The sequence below is a fragment of the Gorilla gorilla genome, chromosome 8, assembly GCF_029281585.2.
Source record: "Gorilla gorilla gorilla isolate KB3781 chromosome 8, NHGRI_mGorGor1-v2.1_pri, whole genome shotgun sequence".
Lineage (NCBI taxonomy): Eukaryota > Metazoa > Chordata > Mammalia > Primates > Hominidae > Gorilla > Gorilla gorilla.
This window is the reverse complement of record NC_073232.2, coordinates 56,605,084-56,624,670: the sequence shown is the minus strand read 5'-3', so window position 1 is coordinate 56,624,670 and position 19,587 is coordinate 56,605,084. Positions and strand designations below refer to the sequence as shown.

The window sequence follows — 19,587 nt, the reverse complement described above, 5'->3', positions numbered from 1 at the left end:
AGGAGTGAGGACTGAATTAAGAAGCAGACACCATATGGCAGGATCCAGGGGCCAATCTGATACAGTCGTGTCATCACCCCATGGCAGGATCCAATCAGATCATGCCTCTTGGCATCACTGCATTGAAAATTCAATCAGATCACATCTCATTACCCTATGCTTATACAGCTTGACCCAGCCCCTGGTTCAGGGAGGCACTGGTTTAGGGACTATCCCAATGTTCTCCTTACTTGTTATAAGTAATAAAATCTCCCTGCTAAATGCTCCTTGGTCAGTGTCATTAGGCTTATACTCACCAAGTGACCAAACCCCCCCATTGTGTGAGTAACAGAATGTATTGACAAATATTTTTCCATAACTTATTAAAGTGAAATGAAGTAAAATATATAATACTTTAACAAAGAATGATTTTTTAATGTGATAAAAGGAACTCTAGCACAAACACAAATATAGCTCATAAATTTGGACAATATACTTAGCTTCAGTAGTCATAAAATTCCTCAAACGTAAAATGAGGACATTAAAATCTGATATCTTAAGATTCCTTTGAATTTTGAGACTACATGTCTTTTTTATATGACTGAACTTCTAAGTATAAGGACTGCAGAGACTCTTTGATTAGATAAAATGTTAAGCATTTTAAAAAACATTCTACCTTAAAAATACCATTTTACTTTTTGTACCGTTTACATTTCATAATTTCTCCCATTTTTGTGATTTTCACGTTTAATATGTTGTATACAATGCTATAAAAATAGATTGAAGTTTTAAGGAAAGTTCATTATTATTAAAAGTTTAGTACTCTGAGTCTGGGCTTTCTGACAATAAAATACACCAGAGCAAAAGCCCAAGAAAGTACAACAAAGAGGTATACTAATTGACAAAATAGCTGCTGCAACATGCCACAGGCACTTCAGGCCTAACATTTCTGAAAAAGCATGGAACATGTGGATTCCCAGCAAAAAACTGCCTCAGATCATTTGTAAGAGGAAGAAATAGTAAGTGACCTCTCTAACCAAAACTGACTAGTAGATACTACATCTTTCCCGTGGCATTTTTGTTTGTTTGCGTGTTATTGAGAACAGGGCAAGGAAAGGCACTGTTTTCTCCAGGTAGTTGTTTTTGAACAAGTGCGGGCAAGCTATACCCCTGCATCAGTACTTTGTGGCTGAAAACCCTCCCTCTGACGGCTATCCATGTCAAAGCGGGTGGAGACCTCACAGTGCACTAATAATGTGTCATCCTTAATGAAAGTTCTTTGTCTTAGGGCTTCCAGATGCATAAAAGTTACATAGCCAAAACCTTTTGGGTTCCGTGGGATTGTGGGTCGCTGGAAAGCAAGCAGCTCTGGTTTGGCATCCATTATCTCTTCGTGGTTTTTGCCTTACAGGTGCTTGAGACTGATCAAGAATTGTAAGGCATATTGTATCCTGGAAGGGCCAAGGGAGGTGGCTGTCATACTCTCCTTGCATTGTGTGGACAAAAAGGGATATATAGTTTGCACAGCACTGAGCAGTCGGTGACGGAAGGTGCAAGCGCATGCACAGTTTGTACCTGGGTTTACCCGTGTAGAATCCAGGGCTATGAATCACAACAGGTTTCTGCTCTTCTTAACATTTCAAATTCATTCCCAATCTTCCAAATGTAAATTCCATTGCACTGCTGTGCTTCAATTTCAGCAACTTTGTCCTCAAGGGTTCGAATGGTTCGTTTGAGCTCACTTACATACATACTCTGAGTTTCCATTTTATCAGTCAGCTCCCGGATTTGATGACCTTGTCTTACAAGGCGACCGTCTAACTGGTGAATACTTTCCTGGAAATTCCGGACCTCTGAGATATACCCAGACTCGGTTATAAGGCTCAAACTATGAACAGCCTGGGCCAACATTCTCATGTTTGATTGGGTGTTCTCTTGTAGGTGGCGTGCCAAGTGATTCCTCCGCATCTTTTCATGGCTACGAAAAGTACGGAATGTGCATGGAATTGGGGCTGTAGGGCGGTCTAGGTCATAAAGTTAGGCATCTGTTCTCTGATGAGTATAGTATTGCAGTACTCACAGATGACATTTGCCAAAGGACAGTTCTGGTCATGGATCTTTTTATCTTCAAATGACATTGATGCAGCACAGTTGTCACAAGATACCTGCCTCCTTGGACAACCCTTCAGAATGTGAATATTAATATGGAATTTTTGGAAGGGAGGCTGGCATTGGGGACAATCCATAAGAGCAAACTCACAATGTGTTTGATGATCTTCAAGATGTCTCAGTTCCATCTTGTGCAAACAACCTTCATTTGGACACTTCACTATCAGAGAAAGAATCTCATGTTTTGCAAAATTGTCTGGAAATAGTTTATTTTCCAGCAGTATTTCATTGTCAACTGGATATTTGTGACCTGCATCCCTTATTGATTTTATGATGCAGGCTTTGCAGAACCTATGGCTGCATGGCGTTTGTGCTGCTTCTCGTAATGCCATCAAGCAGATGGGGCATTCATACTTGCTTTCCAGGGGTGGGCCAAACTCTGCATCATATCCCTGGATCTCCTCCATAAAGGAGCTGGAGAGGTTCCCCATGCCGGCAGTTCTGCCCACACTATCATTTTTTGTTGCCGCGCTACAGGAGCTGGCCATGGCCACACAGTAGTCACTTTGAGACTGGCTGGATCCACAGCTGTTTTCACAGTTTAGCAGACTTATAGTAACTTGATTATCACTTGCTCGCTCAAGTGCACGGGGCGGCCGAACCAGGCAGGCAGGCGCAGGACTCTGCTCAGCCAAGGCGCTGGTAGAGGACGGACACAGACACTGCGCTCCGAGACGAGGCTGCTTGGACGTCAAACTCTGGATCCAAAGGGCGCCGTCTCCACCTCCGCGGGCCGCCCTCAGGCCAAGCCCCAGCTGCGGACGCCACTGCTTCCGCCTTCTCTAAAACATTTTTTCGCATTACACCCTGTGAGAAAGATTCCAGTCTCCACTCTGCAAATGAGAAAACTGAAGAAAAGACAGGTGAAGTGATTTAGTTGAGCTTGTACCACTGGCCAGTGGATAAGACTCTGATCGCCCTGTTTGACTCTAAATCCAGTATTGTTTCTCTACCTGTCTGATAGTATATTCTGCTCTTCAGTCCACACGAATACCATTTTTAATGGGAAATGAAAAATTATTCTTCAGTCAATTATAGTATTACATAAGAATTTATTGAATATTTATACTCCTTCGCTGAGCTTTGGCATTGTATTAATTAAATCAAAGTCCCTGCAGGATCCCTCTCTAGAAAGAAAATATTAATCTATAGACATGTTTGTAAAACTGAAGTTTCCAGCACTTTGTAGTATTTTCCATTTACCCACCTTACTCATTTCTGCTCCTCTTTAATTTCTACACTTTTCATATACTATCAGACAGAAGATGCCTTCTTTGATATTACCTAGAGTTTACTTACAATTATGCATTGACTTGAAGTCATGGCAAGAGGTAAACATGCAAGGGGAAGGTGTAGTATATGATATGATTACTTCTGTGTGTGGCTTCTTGGTCCAGATACATGAGAACTGGTTGCTTTGTGTTGCTAAGCTAATTATAGAATAATATGGTTGGCTGAAGAATACTTTTTTAATTTATATATAAAACGATGGAACATAAAGTCTTGCTTGCATGAGCAGCTACTCAAATAAGTTCTAACGATAGTGGACATAATAGAAGTTCTGATGAAACATAACAATTGAACAAATAAGAATAATTCACTAAAGGAGATTTCATAACATTATACTGTCTCCATGTGATAGAACGATCACCTCCTCTTTGCATGCTAGACTGCTGAGAGTTGATCATGCAGTGTACCAGTATAATTGCTCCACAGTATTTCTGCTCTTTGAAACACTGGGAGATGAGAAAGATTTAGAAAAACACATCCTAAATAATATTTATCTTTATTATTGATAGACAATTGAAAATACTGGGAGTTTGAGGGAAGAGTATAGCTTGGTGGTTAAGAGCACTGACTGGGAAGATACATTATATTAAAAATAATGGGCTAAGAAGGGAGACATATTTGGCAATGAAGGACTAAACTCCAAACAAAATAAACAAGCTAAGGAAAAAGAATGTTCTCTAGGTCCTGGACTAGGCTGTGACTATAGGGTTAAGATAAAGGGATGGCCTGGACTTGATATATGGGTCACCAATGAGGCTATATAATTGGGAACTCTCATTCCTCTTCTATTAATCATTTATTAAAATGTATGGAGGAGAACCACATTCTACTCAAATATCTCCATATCCATAAACAAAGCTTTCTAGCAGGTTTTATTTCCAAGCCCTTCAGGGAAGACAATTACCTTTCTACTTAGGTTAATTTGGCAACTGAAGTCAGAAGAGTAGCTCCTTCGGAGTCTTGGGGTCAGGGAATACTTCTAAAAATATAATTCATTTTTTGCCCACAGGACCATTTGTATTAAAACGAATTGCTCAGTTTCATTTTTAGGAAAAAAAACACATTTTACACTGCTGAAACACAGCTGAGAGGCATTTTTGTCAAATAATTCTTAGGCATAAGAGAAGATGTATGAAAGCGCTTTCATTAGAAGGTAAGGGGTCCTTTATTAGTATTCACTCTTTGTGGTCACTGGTTTATGGAAAAATTAGAAAGGAAAAATGAAGCAAGGGAAAAGAAAATGCTAGTGGCTGTTATGTTTGTTTTGTGTTTTTACAACACTAGACGGATGCTACACATCCCTAACTGTGCTTACATAATATCAGGTTATATAAGAAAAACCTTACATAATTATTAGTCAGATTATACGGTCTTATGTTTACCATGGAAATATCTATATTCTGCTCCTAAGGCTATGAAATGCTATTTTATGCCTTGAAGGAAGCAATTAATGGACAGGCTAGAAATAAATTTCAATTTCCTTGGAATTTGTTACTAATATTGATGATTTGTTGCATGTCCTAAACTCCTTTGACAACAGAAGGAGTTTAAGGCAACTCTACCCACCAAAAAGGCATATATTTACTCTCTATAACATCAATATTTAAATTTTATTCTAGTGTGTTTAACATAGGTATAAATGATTCTGTTTTAACTTCAGTATATCCATGTTTTAACTTATCGTTTTATTAATTGAGATCTCTCATTAGAACATTGAGATCTCTTTGAGCTTATTTGGCCTTATTTTACTGTTTGCACTTACATTTGAAAACATTACAGCAATATGTATTTTGATTTTGCCTTTTTATTATATGCATTTTGTTTTATAACATAAATATTGAACTATTACTTTAAAAACTAGATAAAATAACCAAGAGTGATATCAATATTTAAGTAAGCTATTTGTCTGGAAAGATCCTAAGATAAAGTTATCTAAGTAAATTTTGAAATAGCATTCTCTGGAGATAATCAACGAGACTAAATGCCATGATTCAAGGAATCTAGCCGTAGTTAATAATAATTCAGTATTGTTAATGTGAGCTGTGACTGCAGCTTGGTCATATCCCATCTCTTCAGAAGGACGAACACACTTGAATTTTTATTTTGCAACCATACAGAATATTTTATAGGCATGAAAAACACAAATCATGGGTGACAGGCCATGTGATTTTTTTTTTTTTAGTTCAACTAATGGAACTTGGGATTTTAAGTTTAAAAATGAAGAAGTCTCAGGCAAACTAGGATGACTTGATCATCCTACTAATTTTCCTTGCCTATTCTGCCTACCTGGGAAGTGAATGTAATGCCCAAGAATATATGTTTCAACTTGAAACTGTAAAAATAAAAGGTTTATTCAAATAGCAGAGCAGATAGAAAAAAATACGTTCTTAATGACCTGTCTGAGCAGCTATATCAGTTTTGAATTGTCTACCCCTGAATTTTATATTAGGTGAGAAAAACAAACCCAGTTTTGCTCAAATCACTGTAGTAGTATTTTCTTTTAAATGCAACCAAATGCATTCCCAACACTTGGACACATCTAGTTGAATCTAGAGACTCAGATTAATCAGCTGAGTCTTGATCGATGAGCGAGAATTAACGAGGTGAAGAAAGGCTTTTAGACTGAGGTGAGCTACAGTAGGCACTACATGGAGCGACTAAAACTCCAACAGAAAACCCACAGTCTCTCTCACATGAAGAAACAGAGGTCAATGTATAGTACAACCACAGCCACTGAAATATAAGTGTGTTTTTGAGAGAAAGGAGGGGGCATTATTTAACAAAAGAGAAATCCAGCAAACACTGAAGGCAGCCAGAGGAAAATGACCTATAAACACAAGGAAACAATAATTCAAATGACTGCTCAATTCTCTTCAGAAACAATGGAGGCCAGAAGACCGTGGAATAAAATCATTTAAGTGCTAAAGAAAAAATCTGTCAACCGAGAATTCTACATCAAGTAAAAATATCCTTCAAAAGTGAAGGTAAAATAAAGACATTTTCAAATAAGTGATGAAAATTTATTATTAGCTGACCTGCACTACAAGAAATGTTCAAGGAAGTTCTCAGGGTGATGAGAAATAGTATTAGTTGGAAGCTCAGAACTTAAGGAAGAAATAGAGAGAATATGAAGTGGCAAATATATTGGTAAATATAAAAGACATTATCTCCTCTTACTTATTAAAATACATGTAATTGTTTTTAAAATTATACCATCGTGTTGTGGGATTTAAGTATATAGATGTAATTCATATGACAACTATAGTATAAAGGATGGAGAGTTGCAGTAAATGACCCTATACATATACAAGGTTTCTATAATTTATATTAAGTAATATTAACCCTCAGCAGACTGTAAAAAGTTTATTGTGTATGTTGAGAGATATAGCTAAAAAGTCAATGGATATATCAAAATGGAATCCTAAAAAGATACAAATAATCCAAAAGAAGGAGGAACAAAGGTTAAAAGAATAGTACAAGCAAAAATCAAATAATAAAACATGATATCTGAATCTAATCATATCAATAATTGCAATAAATGTTAATGAGCTAAACACTCAAATTAAAAATTAGGATTATGATGAAGGATTAACAAGAAAGGCTCCTAGACAATGAGAATGCACTTTAAACATAAATACATTAAAAGTAAATGGATGGGAAAGATATATTATGCAAACAGTAAGCATAAGAAAGTGATGAGAAGGGACTCAATATCAGTATCAGATAAAATAAGACTTCAAGACAAAATAAAACCATATACAAAAAGGAACACTTTATAATGATAAAAGTTCCATCCATAGGAAAGACATAAAAATCATTAATACAGGTATACTTAATAATAGAGCATTAAAATGTATGAAGCAAAAAAGAACAGAATTAAAGGCAGCTATAGATTATTTCATTATTATAGAGATACCAACACTCTTCCCTCAGCATTTGTTAGGAGACCTAGGCAAAATTCAGAAAAGACGTAAGTGATCTGAACAACACTATCAACCACCTGAACCAAAATAATACCCACAACTATAGAATACACATGATTTTCAAGTGTACATGCTATGTTCACCAAAAAAGGAAACAAACCATACAAAGTATGTTCTCTGACCACAATGGAATTAAGTAAGAAATCAGTAGCTGTAAGATATCTAATAATTTACTGGAGGCAAATTAGAGGGATATGAAAAGATAAACTTACTGTAAGGTGGACTGAAAGATAGTACTGTTGAAATTTAGTCCAGATATTATTACATGGAAAATATTTATCAAAATAATATTTAAAAAAACATTATTACAAAATATTCAAACTCCAAATTTTGGGTAATAATCAGAGCTTACAAAGTTTACCTTAGTGTGAAGATTCTTAAGTAAAATATGAAATGTGGAGAAAGAACCTACCAAATAGATTAACACTTTAGGTAATATCCACATTTCTAGGAAAGGTAAATACTGGTCATTTCATTCAAAAGTCCTTGTAGAGTGTCTATATTGAGAAAAAGGAGCCTCATGACTCCAGGTCTTATTAAATTTGGGGAACCCAGAATACAGCAGTTAAACTCCTTGTATTTTAGTGTCCTGTTTATTCTTATCAACCTTGGCCATGGGCTCTTAGAAGGATTAATGAACTAACTATTAGGGGTTATTTGAGAAGATGGTGTTCACTTAGGTTTTAAGTCCTTAGAGTAAAAGTACTATTGGATGTTCAGTAGTTATATTGTGTGCTTTTCTTCTAGAGCAGAAGTTTATGAGTACAAATCTTGTCTGATCAGTCTCTTATATCTGGTGTTGCATAAAGCTAGCATTTACTCTGAGAAGTCTAAAAAAGGAAAACCCTAGGGACTAGAGGCATAGACTTTAATCATCTGGCTGACAGGCTATGAGTGATACTTTCAAAGCTGGTGAAGTAAGTGGTAGTTAAAATATGTCTAGAATAGACCTTAAGTGACCTTGTTAGCCATTTCTTGACTAAAGACTACAAAGTATAGAATTTTGATCCAATAAATGGTCGCACTGTAAAGGCAGGGAGTTCTGTGTGTAAAATAAAGTAAGGTTTTTATTTATACCTTGGGAAACTTATTTAATTTAAAAAATGCAAGAGTGGCTTGAAAATGTTTATTGATTCCTCAATGTAGAATCACATTTGAATGAAGCATATTCACAAAACAGATTCAAGCAAGGTAACTGTGCAATGTGTTTGTCAAAAAAGGATCTGACTATATCAAATCCTGTTATCCTGTTTTCATAGTACCATGTTCCTTAAATTGTTGCAATTTTACAGTTGTTTCTATAATTTTGAATACACTTTTCTCCTATACTAGACTGTAGGTTATAAGGGCAGACATCATGCTCACTTTGCAAACATTTCTATTTCCAGCACTTAGCATACTGACTAGCAACAAAGTAGCCATTCAGTAAATATATTAAAAGGAAAAATAATGATCAACTTGTATTCTTTCAGCCCTATTCATATTTCCTCATCCATGATGGATCCATAATGTTTTATTATTTGGATAATAAAACATCATTAACAACTTTCATAAAATTTAAATTAGATAACATACACTAAAGTTCTTTATAAACAACAAATTCCTTTGCAAATCATATGCTATCATATTATTTTTATAATCTCTAACCCCATTATGTATCTCAATCTTTGCCAAGAGTTCTTATTTCATTCCTTTCCTCTCCTCTTTTTTTCCTTTGCTCTGTCCCTTTCTCTGTATCTTTATCTGCTACCTTTTTGTTCGTTACCTGCCACTTGATCTTCTTTCCTGAAACGGTGATGACGATGATGATGAGATAACACCACCACAGCTGAGGATACAGAATTGTGTAGTATTTCATTAGGATAATAAGGGTGTATGTACTGGAAATGAAAGTACACATAGTCATGGTTCCCAAAATCTGTAGAACTGCATTTTTTGTCAGTTTCTCCACATTCTATCATATTTAATACCTACATTTTTCTATATTTGAAAAGAATAAAAGAAAAAAACACTGTTGTTCCACTATTTCTGCATGTCAGAAAAAGAAGTTATTTTATAATAATCTCTCTCTTCCTCTCAACTATGTACTATTGTGTAAGACTTGAGTTTCATCCAGTTAGGAATCATTTCACCATTGAAACCCAAACAGTAAGTCCTTGCATAATGTCTTTGGGTTCAGCATTATAGCTCTTTCACATATCTGCAGCTAGTGAAGGGTGAAACAAAACATTTTTGGTCTAGCACATAAGCTGTGTCCATTGTTTTCATCATCATTTTTGTGGTTTTTAAAAATTAAGTTTAAGTATAAAGACTTGTAGAGCCAAGACAATATCTGATTTTTTATCCTGTGTTCACCATATTAACAGTGCATAGTAAACTGTCTCCAGGTTAGTGACTTAAAGCAACAACCATTTTATTTGCTCAGAAATTTGTACAAGATAGAGTTGAGTGGTTTTTCATCTCCATGTGGCATCATGGAGTCATTCCTATGGTTGCATTTAGCTAATGGGTCTGCTGGATCCTGAGCTCAATTGTAGCACTGACAAAGCTGGCGCTTGAATGTTCAAGATGGCTTCACTGACATATAAGGTGGCTCAGCTGGGATAACTAGAACATTTAGGAGCTGGATGGGCATCTCACTCTCTCTTGCATGGTTTCTCCAGTAAGGTGGCTGGATCTCTTTACATGATGGTTCAAGGCCTCTAAGAAGGAGGAAGCAGAAATTCTCTTAAAGCCTAGCATCAAGCCATACAGTCTCATTTTTGCACATTCTGTTTGTCAAAGCCAATCACAGAGACAACCCAGGTTCAAGCAGCAGAGAAAGATTTCACTTCTTGATGGGCAAATGTCAAGGTCTCCTTCCAAAAGAGCATGTGAAATGGAAGATACAGTTGTGCTAATCTTTAGAAACCAAATCTACCATACTTGGGTATATTTCCTATTGGGTAGTTTTCTTTGAGTGAATTTGGAATCATCTTCTTCAGGAAGAAGGAATCTTAGAATCTGCCTAGCTAACATCTCAACCAATCAATAATCTTATATGTAACATCCGTGGCATATAACTGCTCTATGTCCAAAAACTTACTGTGACGGGGAATATAGCACTTCAAGGAACAATTCATTTTTGGACCACTCTAATTTCTTGTGATTTTCTTAATTAAGATCCAAGCAAGATCTACAAATTGCATTTGGTCAAAAAATGTCTCAGTTGTCTTTTAATCAACAACAAAAAACCTTTTTTTTTTTTCTTTTTTTTTTAATTACACTTTAAGTTTTAGGGTACATGTGCACATTGTGCAGGTTAGTTACATATGTATACATGTGCCATTCTGGTGCACTGCACCCACTTACTCGTCATCTAGCATTAGGTATATCTCCCAATGCTATCCCTCCCCCCTCCCCCCACCCCACAACAGTCCCCAGAGTGTGATATTCCCCTTCCTGTGTCCATGTGATCTCATTGTTCAATTCCCACCTATGAGTGAGAATATGCGGTGTTTGGTTTTTTGTTCTTGCGATAGTTTACTGAGAATGATGGTTTCCAATTTCATCCATGTCCCTACAAAGGACATGAACTCTTCATTTTTTATGGCTGCATAGTATTCCATGGTGTATATGTGCCACATTTTCTTAATCCAGTCTATCATTGTTGGACATTTGGGTTGGTTCCAAGTCTTTGCTATTGTGAATAGTGCCACACTGAACATACGTGTGCATGTGTCTTTATAGCAGCATGATTTATAGTCCTTTGGGTATATACCCAGTAATGGGATGGCTGGGTCAAATGGTATTTCTAGTTCTAGATCCCTGAGGAATCGCCACACTGACTTCCACAATGGTTGAACTAGTTTACAGTCCCACCAACAGTGTAAAAGTGTTCCTATTTCTCCACATCCTCTCCAGCACCTGTTGTTTCCTGACTTTTTAATGATTGCCATTCTAACTGGTGTGAGATGATATCTCATAGTGGTTTTGATTTGCATTTCTCTGATGGCCAGTGATGATGAGCATTTTTTCATGTGTTTTTTGGCTGCATAAATGTCTTCTTTTGAGAAGTGTCTGTTCATGTCCTTTGCCCACTTTTTGATGGGGTTGTTTGTTTTTTTCTTGTAAATTTGTTTGAGTTCATTGTAGATTCTGGATATTAGCCCTTTGTCAGATGAGTAGGTTGCGAAAATTTTCTCCCATGTTGTAGGTTGCCTGTTCACTCTGATGGTAGTTTCTTTTGCTGTACAGAAGCTCTTTAGTTTAATTAGATCCCATTTGTCAATTTTGTCTTTTGTTGCCATTGCTTTTGGTGTTTTGGACATGAAGTCCTTGCCCATGCCTATGTCCTGAATGGTAATGCCTAGGTTTTCTTCTAGGGTTTTTATGGTTTTAGGTCTAACATTTAAATCTTTAATCCATCTTGAATTGATTTTTGTATAAGGTGTAAGGAAGGGATCCAGTTTCAGCTTTCTACATGTGGCTAGCCAGTTTTCCCAGCACCATTTATTAAATAGGGAATCCTTTCCCCATTGCTTGTTTTTCTCAGGTTTTGTTGTTGTTGTTTTTTGCCTCTCTCCATCACTTGCCATTTATTTGCTAAAGAAACTGGCTCATTTATCTCGTAGAATTTTCCCCAGACTGGACTTGGCTTGTTGACTCCTTGAGATGTTGGTTAGCATATTCCTCTATCCTCTGTATTTCCTGTAGAATGATCACTGATGCCTGATTGAACGGAAATTCATGTTTCTTGGCATGAATACATCATAGGTGGTACCCTATACTATTGATCACATTGTGACAAGAGGCACATAATGCATAGTTGTCTCTATTTTGGCGATTTAAAATGCATCAGTGGGTACAGATACTGTCAGCCTAATTTCCCAGTATAAAGTTTCAGTGAATCTTTCTCTCAATTGTTTTAGCAGTCAAAATGCATTATTTCATTAGGTGTTACAAGCTGAGTATTTCCTGATTCTGTCCTGCATTTATTAGCTAAAATTCTTCTAAAAACATTTTCTCAACTATTTGATTATATAGTTTATAGAGCAAGGGAAAAAGAAATACTTGATTTTTTCCTTTTATTTTCCAGTTTTCAGGATAATAATTTTGAAATTATTCAGTCTTTAAAGATGACCAATAATTTTGTTTTGCTTTGAACTCATGAATTTTTCATGAGCTTCCTTCAACCCATTGAAGTCATTATTCTTTTGATGCACACATGCCCATCTTTGGCCATTAAGAGCCCTTTCAAAATTGTCTCCTGCATCATCTTGACACAACAACAGTAATCTTTGATTACTCATTTGCTTTCCATCCAGATAAGACATTACAAGCTAATCTTGAATATTTCTTGCCAGGATGTGGCATCAGCCATTTCTCCAAGAATCCTTATTTCCTTTTAGTAAGAAAGGGGATTTAGAGAGCTTGGTCTGGGCTCAGTGATAATTGCTACTGTATGGATATTGCTTCCAGGAATTTTTCAGTGGATAGAGGTAGGACCCAAATATTTATTTTTTAAATAAAAAATACACCATTAATTTATACTGGTCTTAACAATTCAAAGTTAAGAGTAGAAGATTCTTCCTGAACTCATTTGATAGTAATATTTGTATTTCTTTTCACTTACTCTGAAATAAAAATCCCTAAAGATATTAACATAATTATTTATGGATAAAGTAAATAAGTAATTAAGTGAATGAATAACATGAAAACCCAATACAGATACATATTAATTATAAAATGGCAGTGCCAATATCATTATTAAGTTTTCTTTACATTCTCACTTTTGCTTTTCTGCCTTAAAGATATATCTTCTGGGAATATACATTCAAATTACTGAGCTTTCAAGTTACTTGAAAAACTTATTCTCTGTGTGACTAAGTCACCAACTTGACATATAATTTCTTTTTTTTTTGCTTTTTAAATTTTAAAGGAATTTCTTTGTTTTATAGATTACTTTGACCTAAATTGATTACACATACCTTTTTTATATGATTGTCTTTTAAAAATAGATTTATTGAGATACAATTCACATAACATACGTTTCATATATTTAAAGTGTAGAGTAAAATTATTTTTAGTACTTTCACATGATTGTCCAATCATCACCACAATCTAAGCTTAGATGACTTTTTTCCTCCAAAAAGAAAGTCTGTACTCATTAGCAGTCCACTCCTGTTCCCCATCACTACACTGCCCCCAAGCCCTAGTCAATCACCAATTTACTTTCCATCTTTCTAGATTTGCCATTATGGACATTTCATATAAAGAAAGTCATACAATATGTAGCCATTCGTAACTAGCTTCTTTCACTTAGCATAATGTTTTCAACTTTTATCCATATTGTAGTGTGTATCAGTACTTCATTCCTTTTTATTGATGAATATTATTTCATTGTATGGATATAGTGCATTTTATTTATCCATTTGTCAGTTGATGGACATTTTGGTTGTTTCAGTTTTTTGGCATACAGGTGTTTGTATGGACATACGTTTTCATTTCTCTTGTGTATATGCCTAGGAGTGGAATATATATGTACACTTTTTTGAGGTACATTTCTTTCTTATTAATAAAAATAGTAGTGATCTTATTTTTTGCCATGACATAATACACCAGTCTAGTACTAATAACTTAATATATGTCATCTCATGAAAAAAAATCTTAGGGAAATTGTCCTCAGTGTGCAAATGAAAGGAATTGCCCCAAAAAGGAACACAGTTCAGCCATATCATTGATGTCTCCTGTAGTTTCCTCCTGGTGTTTCACACCTGCCTCAACTCAGGTTGTGGATATGATTTTAGCTTTCTACCCACAGCTCAGAAATGCCTTTGATGGATATTTATTTGTATATTTCTTCCTGATTGACCCAAACTATCAAAGGGCAGTAACTAAAATACAGGAAATGGAGAATAATGTAATGGAAAAAGCATGTGGTTGAAAGACAGAGATCTGGGTTCAAATTATGATTCTGTGTCCCAGAACAAATTACTTATCTTCTCAGTGCCCAGGTTCCTTCTCTATAAAGTAAGTCAAATCGACAATACAGACCTCTTTGATCCTGTGAAGATTAAATTTAAATGACATAAAGTATGTATAAGGATGCCTCACATGTTCTATGTACCTGACAAATGCTGGTCATAATTATTTTTTATTGCAAAATTTCAGTTGAAGAGTAAGTGATAGTAAGATTTACTGAAAAGAGTTTAGTAACTCCATTGGATTATCATTCTCCAGGCTATATAATTTATCATTGCCAACCCAACAGAGGTTGTTCAAGGGAACAGGTAAGAAGGAAATGTCCTTAAAATTAGCCACAGATAAGATTCAGACAAATTGGCCCCTGCCCAGAGTTTCCTCATTAGTTAAATATAAATACTCCCATTCAGCTTTCTCCATTGGGACTTTAACCTCTTCTTATAATAAAGTAAAATAAATTTCTCTAGGTTGAGTTCCTAGTAATATCATAATAGGCCCCTGTGTTCAATCATTAAATCTAAGTCAGTTGGTCACGACCCAGCCCCATTTGTTTCAGATTATAATTATGTTTGCCAGGTTAAGTTTATTCATAAATCTTCCCAGGTGTCCAAAGGACTACATTATGCTCGTAAACTTGTTAAGAATTGGAATGCAAATTTAAGCTTAGCATCATTTTAGATTATATTTTCATTTATTCTATTTAACATTGTGCACTGCAGAGCTGGCAATAAGCCAAATCTATCTTTCATAATTCTAACAAAATCATTGTATTTTACCAAATTGCTCTCTAGCTGACATTTCTTTGTTCGCTAATGGGAGATAACATAAATTCTTCTGAAGTAAAAATTATTCTATGGCAATAAACTTTTCAGAGACGTTATTATCTCTATTTTTTCAAAATTATAAATGTAAACAAATCTGTAATGCTCTATAACTGGAGTCCATTGAACTAGCTAACCAATGTTTATCACCTACAAATAAAATCTGTTGTAAAAAATTTGTGACAAGACCAAAATGCACAAATTTTAACTTTTTTGAAGTATAATTGACATACAATAAATGCGCATACTTTAGGTATACAATTTGATGCACTTTGACATATGTATATATATCCCATTAAACCATCAACACAATCAAAATGGTGGACATATCCGTCAGTCACAGTAGTTTCCTCATTATCCTTTGTCATGCATCCCTCCTACTCTTCTCCTCACCTTCCCACTGCTATCTCATCCCCAGAGGACCACTTATTTGCTTTCTGTCACTATAAATGTGTAATTTGAATTATATAAACTAAATCAGTAGGTACTCTTTTTTGCCTGTTTTCTTTCACTCAGCATAATTATTTTGGGATTATGCTATACATGTTGTTATGTATAGCAATAGTTCATTGCTCGTATTGTTGAGCCCATTTTACAGATACTTCACAGTTTATCCAGTCACCTGTTGATGAATATTTGGGTTCTTTTTAGTTTGGGCTATTAAAAAATGCTATGAATATTTGTTACAAGTCTTAATATGGTCATATGCCTTTTTTCCGCTTGTGTAAATAGAAGGAGTAGAGTGGCTGGATCATATGGTTCATGGGTGGTGAATTGTTCAAGAAAGTGCCCAACTGTTTCTCAAAGTGGTTGTACCATTTTACAATCTCATCAGCAGTGTATGAGAGTTACACTACATCCACATGCTTGTCAATACTTGGTATAATCATTCTTTTTCAGTTTAATCATCCTAATAGAAGTGTAGTGGTAATTCATTGTGCTTTGAGTTGGTATTTTCCTAACAACAATGATGTTGAGCATCTTTTTAAGTGCACAGTTATTATCTATGTATCTTTACTGGGTTGTTTGCTTCCTATTACATTTTGAAAGTTACTTATATATTCTATATATATAAGTACTTTATCAGATATATGCATTTTAAATATTTTACACCAGTCTGTGGCTTTCCTTTTCATTTGTCTAATAGTGTCTTTTGAAGAGCAAAAGTTTTTAATTTTGATGAAGTTCAGTCTTTATGAATTGTGCTTTTGGTGTTATCTTGAAGAAATATTTGCCTAACTTGGAATCACAACAATTGTCTCCTATGTTTCCTTCAAGAAGGTTTATAGTTTTCAATTTTACATTTAAATTTATGATTCATTTTGACTTAATTTTGGTATATAATGTGATATGTGGATTCAAGTTCCCCCTTTTTCTGCATATAAATTTTAAATTATTCCAGCTCCATTTGTTGAAGACTATTATTTCTCCATTGAAGTCTATGAATAATTGTCTAAATCTTGGTTTTATACAGTTTTTCATGTTTTGGAACTTTGGTTACATCTAAAACCTCAAATCAAATTATTCTTACCTGTAATTACTTCTGAATCACTAGATAATAGAGAAATGTTTTTAAAAATAGGGACGTCTCCATGGGGATTATATATATTTAATTCTGCAATAACTATTAAGTAAAGATTCAAAATTCTTTAACCATATTTCAGAATAATAGTACTATACACTTTAGGACAAGCCAACTGTGCCCTTTTGATTTTGATCCCAAGTAGATCATCTGAAAGACTTCACCTACATATGGCCAAATGGCTACCTTCTCACACAGGATGTCATTTAGTTAACTCTCAGTAATCCAAGTAGGTCACTGCACAATTGATTTGTATGCAGCACATTTAGATAGACTGAATCAATTTGCCAGTCCCATTATGCTCGTCCATTTTCCAACTGCAATAGCTCATACAATGTGTACATAATTAAAAATTGAGGAATAGTAGTTTGGAACACTTTTTTCCAAAAGTTTACATTTTTCAATAGAATAAATACATGAGCTACTTTAGATATTCTCAGCTAAACAAAGTCTTGACTAGAAGTGTATAACGAATGACCAAACCGACTTTCTGTTTTGGGGGAGAAAACCCTATCTTTTGACATGTAGAGGGAGTAACGACAAATATACTGACCATATGCACAACTATATGCGATGGATCCAATTATTATCCCCATACTATAGAAGTGAAAACTAAGGCTCAGAGAGGTTAAGTAACTTGCTTGAAGTCACATAGCAGTAATTGGCAGAGCTAGAATTTGGATCCAGACAGTGACTTCAGAGCCCATGCCCTCCTCACCCCCTAGGCTATATTGCCTCTTCTTACTTTTGCCTCCTGCTTATACTCTTCCTCCTGCTAAATTCAAGCATCACTCTGGTTTCCAAAGAGCCTTTTAACCACTGCTATCCCTTTCTTAAAGTGGCCTTTTGCACACAGGATGGAGTGAGGATGGACCAGAAAATATTTCAGTTGAGAAGAAATGAGCTCAGTGATCAAAGATGACTTTTATAAATTAAAAAGCTAATAAAAAGAGAGATTTCAAAGAGTTGAAATGGTGAAAGTGTAGGGAAGTCAAAAATAGAAGTTTGATTATTAGTTTCTCCAAAGGGAAAACACTAGCTCTCTGGATTTGAAAGAAAATAAAATGGACAATTTAATCATCTATTTGAGATCACTGAGATGGCCCAGTAAGCAATATGAATTTCTAATTATACCAAGTACTGATAAATAATGCTTTAAATATATTTCTGAAATTCTACAAATGGCAGTTTAAATGATAGTGCCAGGATAGAGGATTTTCAGTGGGGTACAACTACAGTCTATCAGCTTTGCAGTGGTGTGCTGATAAAGATTTAACAACTGGCCAGGGTTTGGGGGATCCCTAATTTTAGCATTAGCTAACCAATTTCTGTGGAATAAATACTCCCACTATGGCCAGTTTCAAGCTACCAACTTGATGTTGCTGAACACAGAGTTTGGAAGAGATGTGTAACAGCACACAAAATATGGTATTTTCTCCATACAGATAAGATTAATATGAATAACCTTAAAAGCATAGATAATAATAAAATATAGTAAAAATAATTAGAAAATAATGCATTTTGAGTATTTATAGCCTTTGTTTATATAGTATTTATCTCTGTGTTTATATAATTTAATTTTTAATAATGGCTATGTTTAGTAACTAGCTTGCAAAATTACTGAAAATTTTAACAATTGGGTCTTGCAAACTGAAATGAGCAAACCTGAACATTCCACTTCTACCCAAAAATGTTTAAATGAATTTGCAGACATAATGTCAAAAAAATTAACGTCCACAAAATTTCTCAGACCTGACATTAAGTAGCTAATTACTGTGGAGGTAGGACACATCTCCCAGGTGTCTTACCCTGAATCCCAAAAGTAAATTCCATATTCTAATAAATCACTAAGAACATAGAAGAGGCTGTTTGGTAGAAAACTATTTTCCAGACTTGTCTGAATTGAAATAACTCAGCATTAAGAAATTCTACAGCCACTAAAGAAAGAACTAAAGATTAATTATCACAGACTAAATATCTAGCTGATAACACACCATTGATTCTAAAAGAGAAGAAATGTAGCACAGTATTGGAAACTATCAACATTAGATTTAAACAACCTGGTTTTGAATACTGGCTCTTGCACTTATCATCTGCGTGGACTTGAGCAAGTAAGAGCTTTATGCCTTTTTTTCTCATTGGTAAAATGGGAATCAAAATAGTATCTACTTAAAGGATTATTGTCAGGATGAAATAAGGTAATACATATAGGTGCTGAGAATAGTTCCTTCACATAGTAAGTGCTCATTAAGTAATTGCCTACTGTTAACAATAGAAAATATATTCTTTTAGTATTTTTTTCTACTTCTTTTTTTTTTACTAGTAGTCTAGTCCCACACCTTTCTCTGTTGTCTTACAGCAGTAACAACAGTGGCCATTTATTGAGCACCTGTTTGCTAAGCATTTGTGTGTGTGTGTGTGTGTGTGTGTGTGTGTGTGTGAGAGAGAGAGAGAGAGAGAGAGAGAGAGAGAGTGTGGCTGCTCTTAATTACAACCAAACTTTAAAAAGACACATATTGCCCCTTCTTTACAGGTGAGAAAAATAAGGTTTAGTGAGGTAACATGAATTTCATAGCTGACCCAGCTAGTTAGTACAGATAACATTTAAACCCAATTCTCTCTGCCTCCAAAGCCTAAATGTACCTTTTTAATATTTAATACTGCTTCTCCATGATCGTCCATCATTTGATGATCTTCATCACAATCTATTTATTGAAACACTCTTTTTACAGTTTCTGTGACACTTAATTTCTTCTGATTTATTCCTCCCCTATCAACCCTATCTCATTGAGTCCTAGCC

The 19,587-nt window shown here is 35.1% G+C and overlaps 1 pseudogene; it reads right to left on the bottom strand.

The window, feature by feature from the left end:
- Window positions 1–914: 914 nt before the first annotated feature.
- On the bottom strand, window positions 915–9,327 carry LOC101129595 (TNF receptor-associated factor 6-like; annotated as a pseudogene).
- Between the last annotated feature and the right edge of the window lie 10,260 nt (window positions 9,328–19,587).